Source organism: Galeopterus variegatus, unplaced genomic scaffold, assembly GCF_000696425.1.
Source record: "Galeopterus variegatus unplaced genomic scaffold, G_variegatus-3.0.2 Scaffold1623, whole genome shotgun sequence".
In the NCBI taxonomy this organism is placed as follows: domain Eukaryota; kingdom Metazoa; phylum Chordata; class Mammalia; order Dermoptera; family Cynocephalidae; genus Galeopterus; species Galeopterus variegatus.
In genome coordinates, this window is record NW_007727734.1 from 302310 (window position 1) to 325832 (window position 23523).

The 23523-nt window shown below is 45.6% G+C and overlaps 1 pseudogene; it reads left to right on the top strand.

Moving 5' to 3' along the window:
• Window positions 1-21759: 21759 nt before the first annotated feature.
• Window positions 21760-23174, top strand: LOC103594786 (annotated as a pseudogene).
• Window positions 23175-23523: the final 349 nt, after the last annotated feature.

A 23523-nucleotide genomic window follows, 5' to 3' on the forward strand; every position in this document is an offset into this window, starting at 1 on the left:
AAAACCTTTAATTTCAACTCTAACTTAAAGTTGAGCACCTACTGTGTGCCAGGCACTTGGCTAGAGCCCACGTACACAGTGGTGTATAAAACAAACAGGACCCTTGCTGGGAAGAGAGACACGCACTGCACACAACAAAGAGACATGTGATCATAACGTCGTGAGTGCGAGGGGGGACAACGAGCCGTGGAAGCGCACAGTTAGACCGCAGGAAGGGACTTCCCAACAATCACACACGCAGACGCACCTCGGAGAGCTGCAGCTTCATCTTAGTGGAGCATAATACTACTTTTGACAAACTGTGCAGCCAAACTCTCACCGAAAGCCAGGGAAAAAACATGAGAGCCTCTTCACTGAGCTAAAACACAAGACTCATTTCTACCAGGGCCTCTCCAGGCTGGTGGATGTTTTTTCTCCCCCACCCTCTGTTCCTTGCATGCGTACAATCTTGAACATCAGCTGAGAAAACGAGGCCGGGCAATTTAAAATTCCATAAACACACAGGTCAGGCGAGGTAAGAACATTTTGCATCTGCACTCAGGTTTAGCTGAACACTTCATTAAGAAATATGTGAGCCTTCCAACGCCCCATCTCGCTGTCTGAGATATTAGTCATCCCATGCCTGGGAACACAGGCCAACAAGAGGGATGCCGTTTCCAGCTTCTCAAAGGCCCACTCAGGCCCCTGAAATTACTTAGGGTGCATTTTGAGTTTCTTACTAACGTGACTGGGTGTATTCCCAGGTTAGCTCTTAGGCTGGAAAATGCCTGCATTATGTCTCTTCACATTGCACAAAGATTTTAATTTCCCCAGCTCAATTATAATTAGAAAGTATCTAGACTTTACCTCAGTGGTTTGGTTTTTCCATTAATAACTGGATCTTCAGAATTAATCTCTTAGAATTAACGGGTAACCCCCCGTTCAGATACCTAATTCTGGTTTCTCAGCACGCCTGCCTCATCGAAGAATTTCTGGTTACCTTCTAATTTCAGACCACATGAAAGAAGCTGGCGTTGGAGTCGGAGGGTACTAAAGGTGCCCCCTTAGGATCAAAGACCACGACGGTGCTCTTCCTGCTGCTTGAGCAAAGATGTAGGATATTTATTGGAAGATGTATAAAGTACCACCGATCGGTCCAAAATCTTATCACAATGAATTAACCAAAAAAGGCAATTTGCACAAGCAACTGAGTTTCTAATTACAATAAACCACCATTCAAATAAACTCTGGTTTCCAACCAAGCACCTAGGAAGAAATCCAGACCTCCTGTTGGTTCATGATCCCTGGAGAAGTCCCCAGTGGTCTGGCTCAAGGCTCCATATGCGACCCTGTCCTGATGGACATTTTTATGAACAATTTTGATAGAATATTAAAAAGCATGTTCATTAAGTGCATGTGTGACAAAGCCAAGGTGAAATAATACATTGGGTTACAAATAATTGACAGGCTAAAAAAGTACATCTAAATAACTGAACCTCACTTCGCATGAAAAATCCTACTCCAAAAGCTCCGTCTTGGAATCTAGGGAACACAGATGAGAGCAATTGGTGTTTTTCTAAAAAAAGATTCAAAGGTTTTTTAATGACAGCATTTAAATATGCTCCATTAGATGATAGACTACTGAATTTTTTATTAGGCATTTAATAAATACGTGCTAAGGGAATTAATGGATCAAGCCATGCCGAGTGTCCACGAAGGAAGCTCCAGGATGGTCTGTACCTACTGCACTCCCCTGTCCCCACAAGGACCAGGAATGGCCCACAGGGCTAGCCCTGGCCAGCCTCTGTGGGGAACTCCAGTTTGGGGCAGCCACCGCGTGCAAGCTCGAAGGCGTTGAGGGAGTCTTGAAGCCATGTTATAAGATAAACCTGGTGCAGAAGCTGTAAATATTAATACCGTGAAAAATAAAACCACACAAAAACCAAGGTAGGCAGGAGACTGCCTTCACTACTGAAGGTCTGTCGCACAGATGTGGGTATAATTTCTGTAGGACCTGAATTCAGAACTAGAACCAAGGGACTGATCTCCAGGGAGACATATTTTAGTTACAGTAAGAAACAACTTTTCTCCAAACACAGAAGTACCCAACCTTAAAAACCCTACCCTGGACAGCAATCCTTTCTCCATCACTGGATTTATCAGGGAATTATCCAGTGACTTCTCAGTAGAACCGTTGAAAAGGGAATCTATTTGCCCCTGCAACAAAGCCTGCATTGAGTACCTACTGTATGCTGGGTGTACCGTAAGGATGATGTCGAGAAAGACTTTGCAGGACAAGGGAGCCACGCGCAGCCACTCAAAGCCCTCAGTGCCAGCAGAGGTTCGGCTTGGCAGGAACTCATCTGTGTCGAAGTAGGAAGTGGGGGTGGGGAGGGAGATGAAGGCGAGGCGACAGAAGCCCCATACCGGCTGGAGGATTAATGCTGGCCACCCCTTCCCTGCAGGCTTGCATATAGTCAAATAGTAAAAAGATGCTCCAATGCGCTGGTACTAAGTGAACATCACTGAGTATTTAAGAATCTCCCAAGAAAGTAGACATGAGATAAGACCACAGGCCCTGACCAGATTTTCAGGGCAGATGCCTTGACCATAGCTCCTACTCCTCACAGACAATCCCCCAGATTCACCCAGTAACAGACCACCAAGGGCTTCCCGCTAACACACCACCATGTGGGACACACTCATCCATGGGAGGGTGACACTTACAAAGGAGCATGACCAGTGGGGCCCGTCAGTTCCACCAATTTAAAATTGTCCAGTAAGGCCCCAGGTGCCCCCAGAGGGCAACACTCCAGGGACTGCCAGGGCAGGACAAGCCAACGTGCTCAGCACTAGCATCAATAAACATGTGAATCTAAATGTCGCCGTAGCTGTTAGCTAGAGTGCCCTGAATGTACCCTACACTGTTAAAGAAAGAAAAAGATTAGAAAGCAATCCCACTTTGAGGAAACTGAATATTCCAGATCATTGGGTCATGTGATTTCCTGCATGAAGACCCTGAAGGGAGAAAATGACAAAATGAGCTCTTCTTCTCATGACGGAAGCCTAACCCCCACCACACAGCCACTCACGGCAGGGCTGCCCGGCAGTCACTGGGTGAACACACCGTGCCGTGCAAACAAACTCCTGCCAATGTGTTGTTCACGGTGGGAAAAAAATGATGAAACACGTCTCAGTGAAAAAGTTGTTCACCACCGAGCCAGTGAAATAGCCTCGTTTTACATGTGAGAGCTTCATGAGAAAAGAGTCGACATAGACGAACATTTTTCAAAGTGGTTTTGCAGACACCTGCTGTCTGGTGAGATGCTGACAGGTATTAGGGAAAAGAAGAGGACCATGCATGAACAACTTGGGAAACACAAACTAGTCTTCCTTTTGGAGCCAAAATGTAAATTAGCATATTAAAATTTCTTTTTTACTTATTTTTAATATTTTATTTATTTTATTGAAACAATCGATTATACATATTTGCTGGGTACAGAGTTGACTATCAGTATTTATGTACAATATGTGATAATCAAATCAGGATTATTAGCATAAATTCATCATAACACAATGTAATTATTCTTCATGTCCATTACTCAGTGTCTCCCTAGCCCCCTTCTCACTCCTCCTTTTCCACCTCTAGTAACCACAGATCTGTTGTCTCCTTCTGAAAGTTCAACTTACTGTTGCGGTTCTTTCTCTCTCTCTTTCTCTCTTTCTTTCTTTCTATTTTAGTTCCCACTTATGCGTGAGGACATGCTATATCTCTCTTTCTGTGCCTGGCTTATTTCACTTGGCGTAATTTTCTCCAAGCTCATCCATGTTGCTGCAAATGGTGGAATTTCTTTCTTTTTTATGGCTGAGTAGTATTCCATTGTGTACATGTACATTTTCCTTATCCAGTCTTCTGTCAATGGACATTTAGGTTGGCTCCAACTCTTAGCTATTGTAAATAGAGCTGCAATAAACATTGGAGTGCAGGTATCCCTTCAACATGATGATTTCTACTCCTTTGGGTATATACCCAGTAGTGGATTGCTGGATCATGTGGCAGTTCTATCTGTAATTGTCTGAGGAATCTCCATACAGTTTTCCATAATGGCTGCACTAATTTACAGTCCCACCAACAGTGCAGGAGGGTTCCCCCTTCTCTGCATCCTCACCAGCATTTGTTATTCTCTGTCTTTTTGATAATGGCCAGTCTCACTGGATTGAGACAATATTTCAACATGGTTTTGATTTGCATTTCCCTGATGTGAGTGATGTGGAGCATTTTTTCATTCTTCTGTTGGCCATTTGTATATCTTCCTTTGAGCAATGCCTAGTCAGCTTCTTTGCCAATTTTAAATAAGATTATTTGGGGCTTTTTTTCTGTTCTTTGAATTCTTTGTATATTCTGAATATTAATCCCTTTTTGGATGCAAACTTCACAGATATTCTCCCACTCTGTGGTTGTCTTTTCACTCAATTGTTTCTTTTGCTGTGCAGAAGCTGTTTATTTTGATACGATCCCATTTGTTTATTTTTTCTTTCATTGCCTGTGCTTTTGAAGTCTTATTCATAAAATCTTTGCCCAGTCCTACTTCCTGAAGGAAGTATGTTTTCTTTCAGGAGTTTCATAGTTACAGATCTTATATTTAAGTCTTTAATCCATTTTGAGTTGGCTTTGGTATATGGAAAGAGGTATGGGTTTCATTCTTCTACATGTGGAAATCCAGTTTTCCCAGCACCATTTATTGACGAGGCTATCCTTTCCCAGTGTATGTTCCCAGTGCCATTGCTGACAACCCGTTGGCTGTAAGTACATAGATTGATTTCTGGTTTCTCTATTCTGTTCCATTGATCCATGTGTTTGTTCTTATGCCAGTACCATACTTTTTGGTTATTATAGCTTTATAGTATAATTTGAAGTCAGGTAGTGTAATGCCTCTGGCTTTACTTTTTTTGTTCAGGATTGTTTTGGCTGTAACACTACATCTCAAAGAACTTAAAAAAAAAGAAAAGAAAAGAAAAACCTAATCTGAAAACTAATAGACAGAAATAAATAATTAAAATCAGAGCAGAATTAAATGAAATAGAGACCAAAAGAACAAGACAAAAAAAAAAGCAATGAAACAAAACATTGGTTTTTTGAGAAGATAAACAAAATAGACAAGCCATTGGCCAGACTAAGTAAAAAGAGAGAGACAGAAAAGACCCAGATAACAAACATCAGAAATGAAAAAGGAGACATTAAAACTGATACCACAGAAATACAAAGAATTATTAGAGGCTATTATGAACAACTATACACCAACAAATTTGAAAATCTGGAGGAAATGGACAAATTTCTGGATGCATACACACTACCAAGACTGAACCAAGAAGAAATAGAAAAGCTGAATAGACCAATAATGAGAAATTAAATTGCAGTCTTCCAACAAAGAAAAGCCCAGGACCAGATGGCTTTGCTGCTGAATTCTACCAAATCTTTAAAGAAGAATTAACACTGATCCTTTTCAAACTATTCCAAAAAATTGAAACAGAGGCCATTCTCCCAAACTCATCCCCTGAGACCAACATCACCATGATACCAAAATCAGACAAAGACACAACAAAAAAAGAAAACTACAGGCCAATATCCTTGATAAACATAGATGGAAAAATTCTCAGCAAAATATGAGCAATCAGAATGCAGCACCATATCAAACAGATTATACACCATGACAAGTACAGTTCATCTCAGGCATGCAAAGATGCTTCAACATGTGCAAATCAATAATGGTGATGCACCACATCAACAAAACAAGTACAAAAACCATATGATTTTCTCAGTAGACAGAGAAAAAGCATTTGACAAAATTCAGCATCACTTCATCATAAAGACTCTCAACAAATTAGGTATAGAAAGAAAGTATCTCAACACATTAAAGCCACACATGACAAACCCCGCACCAACATCATCCTGAATGGGGAAAAGTTGAAAACTTTTCCTTTAAGAACAGGAAGAAGTCAAGGATATCCACTCTCACCACTCCTATTCAACATAGTATTGGAAGTGTTAGCCAGAGCAGTCAGGCAAGAGAAAGAAATAAAGGCATCCAAGTTGGAATAGACAAAGTCAAATTGTTCCTGTTCACAGATGACATAATCCTATACACAGGAAAACCTGAAAACTCCACCAAACAACTCCTAGAGCTGATAAACAAATGCAGTAAAGTTTCAGGATACAAAATCAACACACAAAAATTAGTAGCATTCTTGTACCCCAATAACGAACAAGGAGAAAGAGAAATCAAGAAGGCAAGCCCATTCACAATAGCTCCCAAAAGCATAAAATATCTAGGAATAAATTTAACCAAGGAAGTGAAGGATCTCTACAATGAGAACCACAAAATACTGCTGAAAGATATTAAAGACGACACAAAAGGATGAAAAGATATTCCATGTTTATGTACTAGAAGAAATAATGTTGTGAAAATGTCCATATTACCCAAAGAAATCTACAGATTCAATGCAATCCCCATCAAAATACCAATGATATTTTTCAGAGAAATAGAAAAAATAATCCTAATATTCATATGGAACAACAAAAGACCCCAAATAACCAAAGCAATCCCAAGCAAAAAAAAATAAAGCTGGAGGCATTACACTACCTGACTTCAAATTATACTACAAAGGTACAGTAATCAAAACAGCATGGTACTGCCATAAAAACAGACACATGGACCAATGGAACAGAATAGACAACCCAGCATATTAAAATTTCTGAGAAGTCCTGCAATTTAACTGCATTTAACCAAACATTTCCCATACATGTGAGATCTCAGAACCTTTTTCTCACCAAATAGCAAGTAACACCTTGGGAAGACTCTGAGAAATACTGACCCAGACACAGACACACAGACTGTTAGTATGACAGCCACATCTGCACCTTCAGTGCAGGAAACTGAGGTCCAGACAGAAGACCTGATGGGCCACGGTGACACACAAAGCATCAAGGGTAGAGCTGGAAGGCATCCTCCTGAGCCCAGGCTGGGGCTGGCTCTTCCACACCCGCGTGATATGTTCTTTGGCTCTGTGAACTAACTTCGTCTCCACACACAGCCAAGACAGTTTTGCAACCTTCTGAAGGTACAAAAAACAGTTTGAGACAACCACATTTACATAAAGATGGAATTTTTTTTTTTGCTGTTAACTTCCTTTAAGCCCCTTCGTCTTGTTGTTCTGTGTGTGTGTGTGTGCTTGCAGACAAGTTCCCAGTTCACTGGTGTTTTCTGTAAGCACAGTCTGATTGAAATGTAACTCAGAAAAGCATTCCGGATCCCTACAGAGGTTTCAAATGCAACCACTAAAAAGACTTTAGGCTAAACCCAAAAAGCGGGGGGAGGGGGAATCTTATTATGCAACAATGTCTCATCCTTGCCAAACACTGGTGCTTGGAAGTTAGAAGAGACAGCCGGCACACCTGTGCCTATTGGCACCGAATTAAATCAATGCGAAAAAAATTAGGCAAACGGCCAATTACCTGTCACCTAAAGATTCACTTGAAGGATTTAAGTAGAACCTTTACAAGCATGAATTTAAAATTTCCATACTTGTAGTCTTCCTCAGATATTTACAAAGACATTAAAATTTTATGATGATATTTATGTAAAATTAGGGATGATATTAATAATAGGCATTTAGTAGCAATAATGTTCATGTTAATAGCTTTTGGGGATATCCAGGTGGGTTTAACTAAATGATCCTTTAGACTCCTTCATAGTTTATTTTTGTTTTCACTCTTGATATTTCTGGTTTCAGAATAATAATAATCATATAACCTTGACAACTTTTCTCTCAAATACCCACTGGTATTTACTCTCTGTTACAGATTTCATCACCCATTTGTTGAACAGACGTCAGTCGAATTCTGTCCTACACAAGGCACTGTTCTACGCACCAAGGACAGAACTGAACAAACAAATAACCCTTCCTCCAGAAGTGCTATGCTTCTGACGTTTGAAACTGAAAAACTCGTGTTGACATTTAATTGCCATTGTAACAGTATTAAGAGGTAGGACCTTCAAGAGCCATGAGGACTCCACCCTTATGAATGGGCTAATACCATCACAGGGGTGGGTTTATTATCAAAGTCCAGCTCCCTCTTGCGCTCTCTCTCTCTCTCTCTCTCTCTCTCTCTCTCTCTCTCTCTCTCCCCCTCCCTCCCTCCCTCCCTCTTGCTTTCTGCAGCAAGAAGGTCCGCACCAGACTCCGGCATGTTGGTCTTGGACTTCCCAGCCTCCAGCAGTATGAAGAGATAAATTTCTGTTCTTTATAAATTACCCAGCCTCAGGCATTTTGTTACAGTAGCACAAATGAACTAAGACAAGTTTACATTCCAGAGGGGATTTTTAACATGATCATGACACTTGTTTTGTAAACAAGATTTTCTCTATTTTTCAAAAGCAGAAAATGATAATAAATGGTATATCTGGGAAGTGTACTATTAATCTCATTTTGGCAAAGCCCTTACCTGGAATTCCAGATTCTGAAGTACATGCTTGCAAGGAAGTCCCATGACTAGCAGGCAGCAGTGGGAAGTAAACGTCATAGTGGGTTTCTCCCAGTGACAGCAGCCCTGCAGCGGGAGCTTGCCCTGTGTTTATTTCTTTTCATGAAACTCATGAAGTAGGTATTTTTAATATAACATTTCTAAGACACGTTTTATATTTTTAATTATGATTTTATAACGAAATGGATAAATAATAACCACTGACAGTTTTTAGCACTTTACAATTTCCAAATTACTTTCCAATATCACTTTTTCTTTGAGCCACATATAGCCTTGTGGGTGGGGTAGGAATTACCTCCCGTCTAAGCACACCAGCTCCTAGCCTTGGACCAAGCAGCCCACTAGAAGATGGGATACTTGGCCTGGATTTGTCACAGATTCAGCTTCCTGGAGCAATATGGTTTTTTAAGGGTCACTACAAGAAATCGCTTTATGAAAACTGTCACTCCAAATCCTTCATGGAACAAGTGAGGGTATAAATAATTAAGAAATATCTTGCTGTGTTTGCTATTGTTGAGGACACTGTGCACCAACCCTCAAGGCCTGATGGAAAAAGTCCAAGGTGAATACCTTTTGCATTCAGTTCTCAGAAAAGATTTGCTTCTCCCCAAGAACAAAAATGGTTTTTCATTCCCAATGAAAATTTTGCTTCTCCCCATGTCTTCATTTTTATCTCACATTCCAGGAAGTTCAGAGTCAAATTTGAGGCTGAAATTTACATCTTCGTGGGCCTTTTGGTCTGTTTGTGCTGCTCGCTTCTGCGTCACTGCTTTCCTCTCCTATCTCTACACTATTACTTCTCATGAATGATGTGCTCCCACTTGATTCAAGCTTCTGTGTTTTAATGCTACGGTATTTGACTGCTTGTTTTAAGCTTCCTCGAACTCTTCACAGAGTGAATGCATTGAGACAGAGGGTGCATACATTCATGTAGGTCCTCCATTTATAGATGGAGAAGTGACCCAAAGACATTGTAAGTGACGGGTCCAAGGGGACAAGCTTGGAGAGACCTTGACTTGAAAACCAGATCTCTGAAAATTTAGTGTGTGCTCATTTTATTGTGCCACCCGCATGCCCTTGCTGGCTGTGAAGTGATGACACAGGACACCTCGCATTGGCAAAGCGTCCATACCTCACAGAACCACAGTGCATCTGCTGTTGCTGTGAACTCTGCTCCCCAAACTGAACCTGTGTAGCAGCCTCTCTTCACACAGCAAAGTCACTAGTACCGGTACGATAAAAATTCACTTCAATTTATCCAAAACCTAAGCTGGTTTGGCTCAAAATGGGCGAGTTAATTAAGTGGTTTCACTCAGTCAAGAATTAAACTTTAAGAAAGGAACACAGCTCCTAACCGAAAATAATAACTACATAAAAGTCAGTTGGCTATAAATTCCACTGATGCTGAGATAGATGTCTAGGATCTACTGGTAGCTAAAGATAATCCTTTCTTACAATTCCTGTTCGTCCTAGCAGAATCCCCTTGGACTGACTCAGGTTGAAGTCCAGACATTTGGATTTCATTCAAAACGCTCAGTTCCCGGGTTTGCAAGGTGAGCTGAGGCCGTCCTGCCGGTCAGAGGGCTGAGGCCAGGCCAGAAGTGGGGTCACCCCTTTATCCGTCTTCAGCCCTGGCTAAGTGACCTACACCCACGTGGGAGTTTGTGCTTCTGTATCGCCCTTGATCTGGGAGCTCGGGGTGTCACCTTGGGGAGCTGAGTGCTAGTTTGTCTAACAGGCTCATCCTTGAGTTCCATCAGTATAAATGGCTGCCTACATTTTTAAAGCCTATCCCTTGAAGACACAGATTTCTGCTAAAATCTAAAGTTATGACTGCTTAAGGAGTTCATCATGACAACTGCCCCCTTGTCCGCCACCTCTGGCAATAAAGATTTAACAATAATATAATAATGGTAAATTTCAGATGAAGAATTACAAAGGTCACCAGACACCCCTGTGCAGAGTGGGCCAGTTCATGACCTCAGCAGACAATGAAGCCAACCGCGCAAGGTGTCCCACCGACTATCTCATCCGGCAACTGTTCGTGGAGCCCCTTCTGACGTTCAGGCTGGGGAAACGGTCCTAAATATGGAAGACGACAATCACTTCCAAGTAAGCAAACTTTCCCAGACTCTGACAAATGGAGCAAACAGGGTGATGTGAAGGGCTGAGACGCTAGAGACTGGAGATCAGAAGAGCCTCACATGAAAGGGACGCAGAGGAGGAAAGGAAGAGAGCTGGCCCGGGCAACAGCAAGGGCAGGGACAGAGCCAGGCGCATCTGGGCCAGAAAGCAGCCCGAAAGCCCACGGGGCAGGACGGAGCACACTGGGTTTGCAGAAGGGGGGGAAGGCCGCTCAGAGCCTCGTGGACAAGGCGGGGAGCGTGGACTGGGCTGTAAACGCAGTGGGAAGCCACTGGAGTCTTTTGAATGACAAGATCAGAGTCACGCTTTAAAGTCATCAGTATGGCTTGTGTGTAGACCGTTGAGAAGCAGGAGCTGAGGCAGGACCAGCGAGAAGAAAATCCAGGGTGTTCCATGATTCTTCAGGAATGCTTCGTGTTCCCAGGTGACCTCTTTCACTCCCCTCGTGGACACTTTGCTGCATATTAGCACTTCCAAGAAGTACAACGAGATAAAAATAAAGTTGGCTACTCATTGTAACTCAGATGAGGGAAAAACTAAGCTGTATTTATTTCAAGGTCATCAATTACGCAATGCCGTGAGTTGCATGTATTCTCATCACTCCCATATCTCAAATAGTCCCACTAGAAGTTAACCCGAAACATAACCATGACAACTACAGTAACTCTACCACCCTCTGACAACACTTGCAGACCTTGTGCATGAACCTGATAAATTTTAATCATTCAAATTAGCCCACGTGTCGCACTGACCACGCGGTGGAAGGTCTGTTCTCCACAACAAGCAGCTCGGTGCCTCTGTCTCCATCAGCCGTGCAGCGCTTGGTCAAATCTTTCGAGCTCCAGCTCTCCCAGGGGTGAGATGGTTTCAAACTGTCTCCTTGGGAGCTCCAGCGTTCGGGGGAGATGCCTTGGGGCCCAGGGCGGAGGGGGAGACAAAGGGGCGAGCTCCAGACCTTGCCCCTGACTCAACAAGAAGACTTGGGTGTTACCTCTTTCTCAACTGAGGCTCCAAGATTTAATTTTAAAATAAGATTCTGCTGTCCTCAGAATACTGAAACTTGTATAAATAGATGATCTCAGAGGATACTTCAATGATCTGTCATTTGTCATTCAGCCCAAATCCCAGTGCCATCTGGCTTCTGTCCTCCCTGCTATTGTCAGGACCACTAAGGACTTTCTTCCTCTAAGTCAACTGGACACTTTTCCTCCCTTATCTTACCGGACCCTGCAGCAACACAACGCCGCCGACCAGCCTACTTCTTACGGGGTTCTCTTCCCACCTACACCCATGGCCTCAAATGCCACCCACACACCGATGGCTCTCAAGTGCAAACTTCCAGTCCCATCCCTCCTGGATGCTGCCTGATGTATCCACCAGCCTCTGGACACCTGCCTCTGTCTGTCCCCCAGCAAGAGAAAGAAGCTCCATGTGATCACAGCTGAACTCTTGCTTTCCCCAAGCCTGGCTTTCCTCCTGATTGCACACATCTTTGCGGTTGTGTACAGCATCTTCCCACGCTTGAGGTCTTCCAGGAGTGCGTGCATGTGTGCGTGTGTGCATGTTTACTCTTGCATATGTGCACGTTTCTATAAAACCTGCACCCTCAGTCCTGGCTGGAGCTCAGACATAGTGTAAGCTCTGGCTTTTCAACTTGCCTCTCTGTTATCACAACCCCTCCTCACACTCAGCATCCATTGCCTGGATCAAAAGTTACTGACCTGGGCACCATTTCTCTAGGACCTAACTAAGCAGCAGCCAATTAGATCGGTAAATTAATGTGACAATGACTCTGCATTAATGGGGTAATATACCAGGTAACACACTTGAATCTCGTAGAACTCTTATGGAAGTAAGGGCTAACCTCAAATGGTTTGGGCCCTTAATTGTGGACAATTTAGGCATCGTAGGAAGCTGGATAATTAAAAAACCACGTTCAGCAAGCAGAGCCTTTTGGTAATGTCCACATTTCCCTAACTTTGGGAATGAGTATTCAACCTAATCCAAGCTAATCGTCTCCCACCAATTTAATGAAATTCTGCTTTGTTAACCCTAAATAATTTTGCAGTTCTTTCTCTTTCTTTCTTTTTTTCTTTCTTTCTTTCTTTCTTTCTTTCTTTCTTTCTTTCTTTCTTTCTTTTTTCTTTCTTCCCTTCCTTCCTTCCTTCCTTCCTTCCTTCCTTCCTTTCTTTCTTTCTTTCTTTCTTTTGAATATTCATGAGATACAAAGCTGATTGTCCCCCCTCCTGTCCATGATGTAGGGGCCAGATTCATACTGGGGACATACCCATTGCCAGAAATTAGTTTTGTACCTTTTTTCCCCTCCCAATTATCCTCCAACCTCCCTTCCCATCCACCTCTCCCCTCAACTTCAATTTGTAGCCCTAGGAATGTTCTCTCCCTCTGTTGGATCACGGCACTACTGTGGTCTTTCTTTCCTGCCTTCCTTTCTCTCTTAGCCCCCACAAATGAGTGAGCACATGCGGTATTTATCCCTCTGTGCTTTGCTTGTTTCACTCAACATAAGTTTCTCCAGGTTTATCCATGTTGTTGCAAATGGGAATATTTCATTCTTTTTTATGGCAGAGTAGTATTCCATAGTGTATACACACCACAGTTTTCTTATCTAATCATCCATCGATGGACATTTAGGTTGGTTCCATATCTTGGCTATTGTGAACAGAGCTGCCATAAACATGGGAGTGCAGGTATCTCTTCGACATGATGATTTCCATTCCTCTGGATATATACCCAGAAGAGGAATTGCTGGATCATATGGAAGATCTATGTGTAGTTGTTTGAGAAACCTCCACACAGTTTTCCAAAGTGGTTGTACTAATTTACAGTCCCACCAACAGTGCAGTAGTGTTCCCTTCTCTCCACACCCTCACCAGCACTTGTTATTCACTGTCTTTTTGATCATAGCCAGTCTAGCTGCAGTGAGGTGGTATCTCAATGTGGTTTTAATTTGCATTTCCCTGATGACTAGTGATATTGAGCATTTTTTCATGTATCTGTCGGCCATTTGTATGTCTTCCTTTGAAATATGTCTATTCAGCTCCTTTGCCCATTTACATAGTACTTTCAAGCCTCACAGTATATTTCACATATAATAATGTTGTGCAGACATGAAAAATGCTGGAAATGAGAGGATTCAGAAAATGAGAGGCATCTGAGTACACAGTAACAATGACATTGCACCACCAAGACAGATGTCATAAAACTGTGACCTGGTTTCCAAGGCACGTGTGGCCAGCTGGTAACAAAATATGCCTCAGTTACCTAAATCAATATTTCAGGACTGCAATGTCGAAGAATGTTTTCTAAGCATTAATTATGGCTAACATTTAAATCGAGGATAAAAGTAATTAGTTGCCCTTCACGTGCACTGAAATCCTGTCTGCACTTGCATTACATGTAAACGTCTTCTTCATCCTCTATCAGAGATGACTCACAGCAAGGGAAGAGAATTCTTTAATGCAACCAACTTTCTTCCCCCATATGTTTCCTTATTCCATTAGGTGAATCACCTCTCCCCCTTTCATCCTTCGGGTACCTCCCTTTTCCAACTTATGTATCTATAGGAACTGTTTCAATAATGTCGCACCACTCAGACTATTTTGGAGTATTCTGCACCCCTCTGGGTGACATATACTAAAAGTAATGACAAGCTAGAATTCATCCAGAAGAGGGTGATTGGAGGATGAAGTGCTAGAAACTGCCACTTTAGGAACTATTGAAAATAAGGGTGGAGAAGAGCAGATATGGAGGAACACGATAGCTGTACCAAAGTACCTGCGGGCTACACGGACAGAAGGACACGTCCAGGTCCCTCAGATGGAAGGCAAGCTGGTAGAGCTGCAGCACACAGACTTCGGTTTGAGCCCTGGCTGTAGCCATCGCCCCATGTGACCTATGGTGAGACCTGGGATTGCCTCACCAACTTGTGGGTGACTGTATGGGACAGTCTATGAAAACAGTACACACAGTTCTTGGCATGTGAGAAGGTGCTCAGGAAAGAACGGTTGTTAATATTGTATGAATACTTAGACTAATCAACTATAACACAGCATGAGTTTGAAACTATTCCTTGCAAAGAGATTTCTGAACTGAACCATGGTGAAATCCGAGGTTTGCCCAAAGGTGGTCTTGGCAAGTCACAGCATCCACACCTGCCTGCGATGGTCCAAGGTGCCACGCTACACCACCGGCTCCCTGGGTCTCCTACTGCCCACTCACCCTACAGATCTTGGTACTAGTCAGCCTCCATAATCAGGTGAGCCAATCCGTGCAATAAACCTGGTTCTAAGCTGCTTCTTGGTTCTCTTTCTTGAGAACTCTAATACACCCAGGTCTCTCTCATTCTCCACAGGCTACCCACCCTTCAAGCCACAGCTCAAATCTTAGTCCCCTCAAGCTTCTAAGCCTGCTCTTAAAGAAAACACATCCTAAATGCTTGTTTTCAGATGGGTGCCAGTCTACAAGGAAGTTCTCAGTGGTCTGGGAAAAAAAGGAGAAAAATTATGATTAACGACAATCGGATGAGTTTTTCTTTAAGCCAATTTTGTTTTCATTCTAATATAATGTCCTCCTATTATTTTGGTTTTAAATGGTATGTCCTCTTTGGAATTTGGGGGATGGAAATATTATTTTAATTAATATTTTCACTTGGAAAATTTATAGTTGGTATCCTGAATTTACATTTTCCCCTGCAATTTTAAGGGTCTATAAAATTCTCAAATCTGGCAACCACTGCTCTAAAAAGCATTGCATGTTTATGGCTTCGACGGTGTTGATGATTCCGCAGGTGTGTACTTATCCCCACACTCATCGAGTCGTACGTGTTAAATATGTGCAGCTTTTATTTGTCAGTCTGCTGTAGACTGGAAGCCCTTCCAAGCTCACTGAAGCTTAATCCCCACTGTAACTGCTGAGGGTGGGAAACCCTAACATGATAACTGAAAGCTGGGTTCTTGAAGAGGTGATTAGATTGTAAGGACCATGCCCTAGTTGATGGGCACAGCTCTGAGGACTTTAAAAGGAGAGCACATGACAGTCTCTCTCTGCTCTGCCATTTTCTACCATGTGAGACCCTGTGTTGCTGTAAAGCCACCACCAAGACCCTCACCATAAGTGTTCCCTGGACTCTGGACTTCCCAGCCTCTGAAACTGTAAGCAATAAATTGCATTTTCTTACAAAGCACCCAGTCCCAAGGATTTTGTTATGAGCAACAGAAACAGACTAATATAGAAAATTGGTACCAGAGAAGTGGGGTGTTGCTTACAACAGATACTTGAAAATGTGGAAGCAGATTTGGTACTGGGTAATTGGCAAAGGCTGAAAGAATTTGAAAGAGCAGGTTAGAAAAAGCCTAGCTGCTGGTGGGAGTTGAGAAGACGATAAAACCAGGAAAAGTTAGGAACGTCTTAGAGACTGCTTACGTAGTGCTGACCGGAATGCTGATAGAAATATGGACGGTAAAGGACATTCCGAGAAGATCTCAGACATAAATGAGAAGGGACTCATTGGAAACGGGAGCAAAGGTCGCCTTTGCTGTGAACTGGTGAGGAACTGGCTGCACTCTGCTCATGCCCACAAGTTTATGGACTGTGGAACCACGTGGTACTGACTCAGGGTGTCCGGTGGAAGAAATTTCTAAGCAGCAAAGCATTCAGGAAGCTGCAGGGCTACTTGTAGCAGCCTACGCTGAGTTATGGGGGTAAAGGCATAATGTGAAGCCAAAATTTGAAAGGGAAGCAGAGTGTAAAGATTTGGAAAACTTGCAGCCTGACCATGTGGTAGAGAAGCAGAGAGCATTTTCAGGAGAAAAATGCAAGGGTGCTAAGAAGATTAGTACAAAAGAACGGGATGATCAAGAGAAGAAGGAAAAGGCCCTGAGGGCACCACAGAAGCCTCTGGGGCTGACTCTTCCTTCCGTCGTAGGCCCAGAGCCCTAGGGAGACAGAATGGTCTCGGGGAACAGGCCCAAGGTGCCCTCCACGGGCTCACTGCCCAGGACCATGTCAGGAAGCTGCTTTCTCCACCAGCACCCCAGCTGTTTTGGCTGGTCCAGCTATGGTTAAACTGACCCAGGTGCGGCTGCACCTGCAGCTTTGGAAGACATAAGCTGGAAGCTTGGCAGCATCCACGCAGTGCTAAGTCTTTAGGCTCGCAGAATGCCAGAGCTGTGGGGGCTTGGGAGCCTCCACCTCAATTTCAAAGGATGTATGGAACAGCCTGGGGATCCAGAAAGAGATCTGTCACTGGGAAGGATTCACTGCATAGAGTCTTTGCTAGAGTGATCCCAAGAGGAAATGTGGGGTTGGAGCTGCAGCAGAAAAACCCCACCAAGGCCATGCATAGTGGAGCCATGGGAGTGTGACTGTCACGGAGTCCCCAGAATTGCAGAGATACCAGCGTGCAACACCAGTCTGTGTGAGCTTAAGCATGCCCTGAGGCCAGGAGAGCTGTAGGAGTGGAGCTGCCCAGGGACTTGGGGTTCCAACCCCCACACTAGCATGCAGAGGACATCAAACATATACGTGATTTGCCAGCTTTGAGATTTGATGCCTGCCCTGCTGGGTTTCAGACTTGTTTGGGACCTGTTACCCTTTCTTTTGGCCTATTTCTCCCTTTTTGAATGGGAATATGTACCCTATGCTTGCCCCACCTCTGTATCTTGGAAGCAGATAACTTGTTTTGATTTCACAGATGGGACTTTGAATTTGGACTTTTGAGTTGAACAAGTTAAGACTTTGGGGATGGAATGAATGTATTTGTATGTGGAAAGGACATGAGTTTGGGGGGTCAGGGGCAGAATGCTGCAGATTAGATGCACCCCCAACCTCACTGAAGCTTAATCCCCACTGTAACCGTAGAGGGTGGGAAATCCTACTATGATAATTGAAAGGCGGGGCCTTGAAGAGGTGATAGGATTGTAAGGACCATACCCTATTTCATGGGCATGGTTCTGAGGGCTTTAAAAGGAGAGCATGTGAGAGTTTCTCTCTCCTTTTCTCTTCTCTGCCATTTTCTACCATGTGGGACCCCTGCATTGATGTAAAGCCAGCACCAAAGAAGACCATCACCAGGTGTGTTCCCTGGACTTTGGACCTCCCAACCTCTGAAACTGTAAGCAATAAATTTTGTTTAATTACAAAGTAACCAGTTCCAAGCATTTTCTTATAAGCAACAGAAGCAGACTAATACAGAAAATTATACCTCGGGCCGGCCCGGTGGCACACTGGATAGTGCACCGCTTGGGAAGCACGGCGGCGCTCCTGCCCGAGGGTTTGGATCCCACATACAGACCGGTTCCCGCTCACTGGCTGAGCGAGGCGCGGGAGCAACGCCGAGGGTTGCAATCCCGTTGCCGGTCCCCGGTCCGGTACAGGGGCAACACTGAGGGTTGCGATCCGTTGCCGGACACGGAAAAAGACAAAAGACAAAAAAAAAAAAAAAGAAAAGAAAAGAAAATTATACCTCAATAAAGTTGTTTAAAATATGTGTCTGTATGTGTCCCGCCCGAGGGTTCGGATCCCACATACAGACCGGTTCCCGCTCACTGGCTGAGTGAGGCACGGGAGCAACACCCAGGGTTGCAATCCCGTTGCCGGTCCCCGGTCCGGTACAGGGGCAACACTGAGGGTTGCGATCCGTTGCCGGACACGGAAAAAGACAAAAGACAAAAAAAAAAAAAAAGAAAAGAAAAGAAAATTATACCTCAATAAAGTTGTTTAAAATATGTGTCTGTATGTGTGTATATGTGTGTCTGTATGTGTTTGTCTATATCTGCCTGTATGTGTGTATGTGTACGTCTGTGTATATATGTGTGTCTGTGTGTATGTGTGTACATGTGTATACATGTTGTCTATGTATTTACACATATATAAAGCTTTGAACTCCGGCTCCTCTGAACACATGCATTCATTCACTCAACTAGCATTACTGAAATAGAGTTGGCTTTGGCTCCTACTCCAGCCAAGCCCTGGGATTCAGATCTTCTCAGAGCTTATGAACTAGTGTGTCTGTAGACAATGTAAAACCACCCTCAGGGCAGTGTCAGGAGGTCTGCGCTTCGGGGAGCAAAAGGTGCCCTAGAAGCGTGTAGCAGGAGGCTGGCTGCAGCTGGGATGGGAAGAGCTGCACCTGCCAAGACCTGCTGGGCAGGTGAGCAGCCCCCGGGAAGGGGAGGAGGGAAAGGTCAGTGCAGGAAAGACCCCGGGGAATCAGAAACACCAAAGGCAAAGCATCTGCATGAGTAGAATGTGGGCAGCGTGCAGGGGTAACTGGAGTCTGGGAGAAGAGCAGAGACCAGGATGGATCCATGAGCAGGAAGCAGATCACAGAGGGCCTCGCGCGCTGTGTTCAGGACCCGGGATTCCATCCCAAGACAGTGGGAAACCATCAAAGAGTTGTATCAGGGAATAGGATCAGGCTCATGACGAGACCTGCAGTGCGGCTAACAGGTGGAAGGTGGACACGAGTGGACATGGGGAGATGGGCCGGGAGCAGGCGACCTAGGACAAAGGCAGCACAGTGTGGACCAGGGTGAACGGTGAACGCGGACTTGGCCGCTGACTGGAGGCTCCTGTGCACGTCTCTGAGCAGTGGGGCAGACAGTGGTGCCCTTTACTAAGACTGGTGACTTCGGAATGGACGAGTTCGTTTGGGGATATGTTTGAGGTACCTGTGGGACACCCAAAGAGCAACGTTTGTCCAGAAGACAGGTGGGCCCGTGGCTCAGAAGAGAGGCCAAGCCGGAGAAGAGGACGGAGCCAGCAGCAGTCAAGAGGTTGACGGCCCAGGACAGCTCCACAGAGCCACCAGAAGACGACCGAGCTGCCCGAGGGGGCAGGGAGCAGGGCATGGCAGGCTCAGAGGGAGGAGACTGTCAGCAGCAGCATCCTGGGGTGAGACGGAAATGCGATCCACACGGATTCTGTCCCGGGCGTGGGCAGAGCCTGCCGACAGGGCTGAGCGGCTGCAGGGCGAGCACCAGGCGAGCCGGAGAGAGAGGGGAGAGGACGCCCACTGAGCGGGGTCTGCAGAGGACGGAGAGAAGGGACAGGGGGTGGACCCAGGGCGCCCAACGGAGGGTGCTGCCTGCGTCTGTCAGCCAGAGTGGTGGCAGGCCCCGGACGCGCCTGTGGACACGGACCTGGGGAGGCCACGGCTGGCAGGGACCATGGCGGGCGGGGACAGCGAGCCACTCCTGCGGAGCAGAAGAGACAGCGCCGCACTTCAGGCCGCACTGTGAGGAACCAAGCACAGCATCACCTGTGACTTTTCTGATGCTCTTTCCTCAAACTCTCGCTGACATCATGCTCCATTTCCCCCCAGTGTCCCCAGGGCATGACAGGCTCCTCACTGAAGAATCTAAACATTCCGTGTGTCCCAAGAGGCCGGGCCCAGCCACCGCTGTCACCCTCAGAACAGCCTCCCTCGGCCGGCTGGATGTGTGCCGCCTTCTTGGTGCCATGGCTGTCCCTCTGACCCGCAGCCACACTACCCGCGGCCGGCCACTCAGCGGTGCAGGGAGGGAGCTCCCGGCCCTCTTGGGCAGACCCATTCCCTGTTGGGAGCCTGGCGGTGAGAACGGCGGCGTGTTAATGAAGTACACGAGCAAGAAGCACACGGCGCTCCCAGCCAGCGGGGCCCCCAGCGCGGCCCCCCCCCACTGCCACACGCTCCCGCTCCTGCAGAGACCCTTCCTGGTCAGCACCCCACCTTGTCCTCACGCTCTTCAGACTCCTCTACTGAGGGATGATCGCAAACTGCCCCTTACTCCAGACCTGTCCCTCTCCTCCCCATCTCTAAGAAAGGGCTCAAGTCACTGAGGCGATTGTTAGTAACTGATCAGTAACCCATCTTTGTTGCTGAAGTGCTATTCCTTCAGGGAACACCTGTCCTGCCTGTGAGTTGGGGGACGCCTGTGGGACCTCGGGCAGTGTGTCAGCACCACTGCTCACAGCCCCCTACTCAAAGGAAGATGGGCTTGGACGCCAAGTGATTGAGGAACCAAAGCAAATGGGCTATAATCTGACAAAGGAGATATTAAAGTAGCTCCCAAAAATAATTAAATTGGAAAATAAATGGAAAACACGTGTACTGAATTCAAAAATTCTGTTACAAAGTTCATCACCCAAAGACATGGGAGACCATCACTCCCCACAAGCCGGCCGTTGTCCTGGAGGCAGGATGAACAAGCAGAGGGTGCAAGTCCCAGGAACAGTGCAAGCCAGGTCAGCGTGGGCCCAGAGGACAGGCAGGACCTCATCGTGGGGACACGGGACTGTCTCCATGTAGGCGGTCACATTTGCAGCAAGCCCTAAAGGCTGCGTAACATTTAGATGAGTAGACATGATCAGCAGGGGCTGGGGTAGAATACAGGTCACTCCTGGTGGAGGAAACAGTCTGACGAAGGCAAGGTTGGATTCAGGGGGATGACAGTGTCCAGGGAGAAGGGAAGACGACACCAGGCACAGGGTGGCCTGTCCCCGCTGGACACCACCCATCTCAGAGCCACCGCCTCCACCGCAAGTCCACGCCCCATGCCTCCCAGAGAGCTCGGAAGAAGGAAACAATAAAATGATGGGCGTACATTCTCTAAGAGAAAGGTTTTAATAATTCTAGGGTGGGGTTCACCAGACAGGTCCCTTGATAATGATGATGTACAGGAGCAATGGTGGTCTAGGGTGAATTTTGAAGAAAACAGGGTTTGGCAGTCGTTTAAGTCAGGCTGGTGGACAACTTTACATTATCAGGTGCAGTTGTGGTTTAGGTGATCTGGAAGGATTCCCTGAGGAGGTGGTGCTTGAATGAGATCCAAACTGTGAGGAGTAGTGATGGGGACTTCAGGGACAGAGGGGCAGGGGGTCCCCAGCAGAGGGAATAACGTGTGCTGAGGTCCGCAAGCAAGACACAGACATGGCAGGTCTGAGAACTGTGATGAGGTGGGAAAGATGGACATAGTGTTTCCAGCCTTTATAATCATACAAGCACATGTGCACACACACACGCATGTGCACACACATACACATGCACACACTCCCACATGCACACACGTGCACACCTGCACAAACTCACATACATGCACGTGTGCACGCATGTACTCACGCACATACATGTGCACGCACATACACATGCACACACTCCCACATGCATACACATGTGCACACCTGCACAAACTCACGTACATACACGTGTGCACGTGTGTACTCACACACATACATGTGCACGCACATACACATGCACACACTCCCACGTGCATACACATGTGCACACCTGCACAAACTCACATACATGCACGTGTGCACGCATGTACTCACGCACATACATGTGCACGCACATACACATGCACACACTCCCACGTGCATACACATGTGCACACCTGCACAAACTCACATACATGCACGTGTGCACGCATGTACTCACGCACATACATGTGCACGCACATACACATGCACACACTCCCACGTGCATACACATGTGCGCACCTGCACAAACTCACGCACATACACGTGTGCACACGTGTACTCGTGCACATGCATGTGCACGCACGCACATACACACATGTATACACATTTGTGCACACATACACACACATGCATGTGCACACATATGCACAACCTGGAACCACCATGATCCTAAAATTCTTTCCAGTTTTAATACTCTACAATTAATTGCAGAAGTGGCCTAAAACAGCTCTGCTCAAACTTGAAACAACATTCAAGGTGTGAAGCAAATAACATTAGAAAACCAAGAAAAACCCAGTTAAAGACGAACAACCAGAAATCTTCCACCACAAAGGAGGCAAGTCCCATTAGATGATATGCGCCACTTAAGCCCTAATTCCAAATCAGAGTAAAACGTAACACGTATTTACCAAGAAGATACCTTTATAATAAGCACCTTCAAAATTCAGTCATCTTCATTATTGTCTCACAAAAACAATTAAGAGGAGAGTTAATTAAGGCACTATTATCCCTTTAGATTATCATTACAATAATAATCACTAATAATTATCACATCCTGAGTGTTCCTATGGACCAGGCTCTATCCTGGGCACTTCAGACAAGACATGTAATCATGTCACACCCTCAGCACAGCCAGAAAAGAGGCATAAATGACGCCCCTTCCACAGACAAGGAAACTGAGGCTCAGGAGAGGATATCTACTTACTCAAAGTCACAAAGCTAACAAGTGATTTAAAGATTAGTGCCACTTTACTAACCAGAAATTTTGCTTTCAAAACAAGGGGGGGAAGTACTCAAACTCAATTCTTGAGTTCCGTCCTTACCTCGTTACGTCTGGGGGTGTCTTCTTGAGTTGATGGCTTCCAGGCAATCGCCCAGACCTGGTGGCTGCCTTCCAGAAAAAGTCCAACTCAGCATCCCCAGGAAGTCCTGCCCATCGGTTCATCTACCCCTTCAGATCCGGGAGGCCTCGCAGGCGACATGCTCAGAGCCCACGGAGGGGGCCCCCCCTTATCCCGTGAACCCCACGGTGAGTCAGACTCAACCTCCGCTCTTGCAGGCGGAAGGGACCACAGGGGCCAAGGCCCGGGGAGGAAGCTCCTCCAGCCAGCGGCAGGTGGCCTTTCAGTGCCAGGGCCAGCTCTGCTTTGTCCGCATTAGTCCTGGTCTTTAATTTACCCTGGAAGTGGAAAAAATGGGCAAATGGGGTAAGAAACGTGAATTCAGTGGCCCTTCCCAAGATAAAAAAAATAGTTACCTTGTTTTCCCCAAGTCCTTAGCCGAATGCTGCTCTGTTTCGTGTCCCAGGGAGCAGGGGGTGGCCCTTAAATCCTTTCCTCGGACTCAGGCCTTGCGGCCCCTGGAGTTGAATATCTCCC